Genomic DNA, 4,495 nt, shown 5'->3' with positions numbered 1-4,495 from the left:
CTCCTGGCCTAGTTTTCACAGCTGATATTGAGCTTCTCCAGCGGTTCTTTCCACATATAGGAAGGGCTATTCCTTGGAGAAGAACATGATGCTCAGAAAGGCAGAGGGTCGGCGAAGGAGAGAAAGACTCTCAACCAGGTTGACCGACACAGTGACTGTCACAAAGGGTTCTAGAATGTCTGGAAGTATGAGGATGGAGCAGTATAGGATAGATTCCAGATCTGACTCGAGGGCACCTAACAACAAATCAACATCTTTCTCTTAAAGTCTGATCTACAGACCTGGGACTTGCCGGCCTATACAACCCATTGAGTCATTTTCTTGAAATCTCTCTCTCTCTCTCCATATATTTATCTCTGTGTGTATTATGTATACACATTGGGAAAGTCTGCAGTTAGGGACCTCTCCAAATTATTGAGGAGTAAATTATATGAGTTTGAGGATTAAGGTGTGTCTTATTCAGGTCATTGTCTTTCTGATTACTTCTTATGCATCTAAGCTGGACAATGAATAAGAATGACAGGAAAAGAATTGACACCTTTAAGCTGTGGTGTTGGAGAACAGTACTGCACATCCCATGGTTGGCCAAGAGAACAAACAGATATGTCTTGGAGAGGGTGCAACCAGAGTGTTGTTTGGAGGCAAGAACAATGAGGTTTTGCCTCACATACTTTGGGCATGTTGCTAGTAGGTGCTATTCGTTGGAGAAGGACATGATGCTAGGAAGGGTGGCGGGTCAGTGAAGAAGAGGAAGATCCTCAAATAGGTGGATTGACATGGTGACTGCTACAATGTGCTCTTGAAGTATGAGGATGGCACAAGCTAGAACAGGGTTCAGATCTTTTGTTCATAGGGTCTGCATGAGTTGTACTCAACTGGATGGCACCTAGTAACAATATCTATATGTTGTTAAGTGCTGAGGAGTCACATCTTGTTCTTATCCTAGTCTGTCCTCACAATTTCTGACACACTCAAGCCCATTGTCACAGTCACCTGACAACCCATCTTATTGATTATTTTCCCCTCCACCTTGCCAAGCATGATGTTTCTATCCAAATTATGGGAGATGTAGCTTTGTTATCTTTGCTGCAAAGGAGCACTCTTGGTTGTGCCCTCTCCAAAACATTGTTCTTTTGGCAGTCTATAGGATATTCGGCATTCTTATCCAGTACTACACAGTATAAAGGCATCAATGTTTCTTCTGCCATCCTTATTCACTGTCTAGTTCTGAGATGCATAGCAAGTGATCAGAAAGACCATGAACTGAATCAGATGCACCTAAGTTCTCAAGCTGACATCATTACTCTTCAATAGTTTGGAAAGGTCCCTAATTGCAGACTTTCCCAGTGTAATACCTCTCCTGATTTCCTTACTTCTGGTACCAAGGGTGTTCATTCTGGATCCAAGCAACACGAAGTTGTTGACAGCTTCAGTCGTTTCTCCATCTATCATGATGTTGCCTATCAGTCCATTAGTAATAATTGTTTTTGTTTTCATGACGTTAACATGCAATTCATCTTGAAGGAAGGCTGTGTTGTTTGTATAACATAGGTTCTAATTCTTCTAATTCTGATGCCATACTCTTCTTCATAGCATATGAAGCATTTCCTTCATGTTATTGCTGTTGTTGTTAAGTGTCATCGTGTCATTTGCGGTTCATAGCGACCCTAAGTACAACAGCTCTGAAACCTGCTCTATCCTGTGCCAACCCTACTGTCTCTGACACACCTAGTCACTTATTACCACAGTCATGTATCAATGGTCTCCCTCTCTCCGTCCCTCCACCCTTCCAAGCATGACGTCCCTCTCCAAGGACCACTTCCTTGCAACATGCCCAAAGTATGTCAGATGAAGCCTCAGAATCCTTACCTCGAAGGAGCAGCCTGGCTTCACACAATGACACAAACTTTACAGAAGCTGATGAGTCCAAACTGTTAGCCTTTCATAGCAGCTTAGCACTTAACTATTGCATTTCCAGGCTCCTCTTGTTCTCACATACACTTAAATTACTTTATTTAATGTTTCCACCCACCAAACTCTATGGTCTCGTGATTTACCCCCCTGTCCATCTTCAGCCCCTGTGCCACTTCCCCTTCCCCCTTTGTACACATCATGCTAGTTATCATTTTATTTTTACAGTAATGGTCTTATGCAGTATTCGTTCTTATGAGACAGAGCTAATTCACTCAGCATAATGATCTTCAGCATCTCCCATGTTATACAGTCTTTTTAAAAATCATTAGTCTTGAGAGTTGCATAATGTAGTCCATCATGTGAATGCACCACAATTTCTCAATCCATTGGTTTATTGATGGACATTTGGGCTGTTTCCATTTTCTTGCTATTGTGAATAAAGCTGCTAGGAGCATCTGTGTGCAAATCTCCATTTGTGCCTCAGTTCTGTTTTCCTTGGATTATATTCCTAGTAGTGGAATAGTTGGGTCATATGGAATTTCCATGTTCAGCTTTATTAAGGAAACACCAAATTGCCTTCTAGAGTGTTTGTACCATTTTACAATCTGACCAACAGTGTATGAGAGTTCCAATCTCTACACATCTTCTCCAAAATTTATTGCTTTCTGTCATGTTAAACTTTGCCACTGCTGCTGAGTGAGATGGTTTCTCATTGTGGTTTTGATTTGCATCTCTCCAATTGCCAGTGCTTTCGAACATTATATGTCTATTGGCCACCCGAATGTCTTCTTCTATGAAAATTCTTTTCCTGTCATTTGCCTATTTTGTAATTGGGTTATCAGTATTTTTTTTCTTGTGAATGCCTTGTAGTAAGTAGTCTGTCAACTTTTATTGTGAGACCTTTGTCTGAGATGTTGTTGTTGTTGTTGTTATGTGCCGTCAAGTCGCTTATGACTCATAGAGACCGTATCTACAGCAGCTCTAAATTCTCCTCTGTCCTGTGCCAATCTCACTGTCTCTGACACACTCATCCCAATTGCCCCAGTCACCGAATCAATCCATCTCCCAGAGGGCCTTCCCCTCCTGTGCCTACCCTCCACCCTCCTAAGCATGATGTTCCTCTCCAAGGTCCAATCCCTCCTTACAACATGATCAAAGTATGTCAGACGAAGCCTCAGATTCCTTGCCTCCAAAGAGCAGCCCAGTTTAACCCTCTCCAGGTTGAATCTGTTTGTTTTCTTAGCAGTCCACGGCACCTTCAGCACTCTTCTCCAACACCAAAGCTCAAAAGCATCAATTCTCCTTCTATCCTCCCTGGTCATTGTCCAGCTCTCTGATGCATAACAAGTGATTGCAAAGACCATGGCCTGTATCAGAGGCACCTTAGTCTCCAGAGACACACTGTTGCTCTTGAGTACTTTAGAGAGGTCCCCTAACTGCAGACGTTCCCATTGTAATATGTCTTTTAATTCCTGGCTGCTGGTACCAAGAGTGTTGATTGTGGAACCAAGCAGACTAAAGCTGTGAACAATCTCAATCTCTTCACCATCCATCCTGATGCTGCCAATTGGTCCAGTGGTGAGAATCTTTGTCTTCTTGACATTGAGACTCAATCCATATTGAAGGCTGCAGTCCCTGACTCTCAGCAGCAAGCGCTTCAGGTCCTCCTCAGTTTTAGCAAGCAGGGTTGTGTCATCTGCATAACACAGATTGTTTATAGATCTTCCACCAATCCTGATGCCATATTTCTCCTCATAGAGCCCAGCCTCCCGGATGATCTGTTCTGCATACAGGTTGAAAACGTATGGAGACAGGACACAACCCGGGTGTATGCCCTTCCCAACTTTGAACCATGCAGTGCTTCCTTGCTCTGTTCTGACAACTGCCTCTTGGTTCAAGTATAAGTTTTACATGAGCACGATCAAGTGTTCTGGGATTCCCATTCTTCTCAGAGTCAGCCACAGTTTGTTGTGATCCACACAGTCAAATGCCTTTGCATAATCAATGAAACACAGATAGACATTCCTCTGGTACTTCCTGCTTTCAGCCAATATCCATCTAACATTAGCTATAATATCCCTAGTACCACGACCCCTTCTAAACCCAGCCTGGACTTCTGGCAGTTCTCTGCTGATGTGCTGTTCCGTTTGTTTTTGGATATTATTCAGCAGAATCTTGTTTGCATGTGAAATCAACGATATTGTTCTATAGTTTCTACAGTCTGTTGGGTCACCTTTCTTTGCAATGGGAACAAATATAGATCTCTTCCAGGCAGTTGGCCAAGTGGTTGTTCTCCAGATTTCTTGACACAGCTTGGAGAGAAAATCCAGGGCAGCACAACAGAACACACGTAGAATGACAGAAAGGGCAACTGAGTATGGAAATACAAAGGAAGAGGAACAGTTGTAAGCAGACACTAGTGATCGGAACATGGAATGTGAGAACCATGAATGTGGGAAAATTAGATATTGTTAAGGAGGAAATGAAAATCATAAATATTGACATACTAGGCATTGGTGAGATGAGATGGACCAGCACGGGACATTTTGAATCAGATGATCATATGATATACTACTCCGGA

The sequence above is a fragment of the Elephantulus edwardii genome, unplaced genomic scaffold (assembly GCF_000299155.1).
Source record: "Elephantulus edwardii isolate Elephantulus edwardi_28Jun2011 unplaced genomic scaffold, EleEdw1.0 scaffold00270, whole genome shotgun sequence".
Taxonomy (NCBI): Eukaryota; Metazoa; Chordata; class Mammalia; order Macroscelidea; family Macroscelididae; genus Elephantulus; species Elephantulus edwardii.
The sequence above is the reverse complement of the archived record's forward strand: the minus strand, read 5'-3'. Positions refer to the sequence as shown.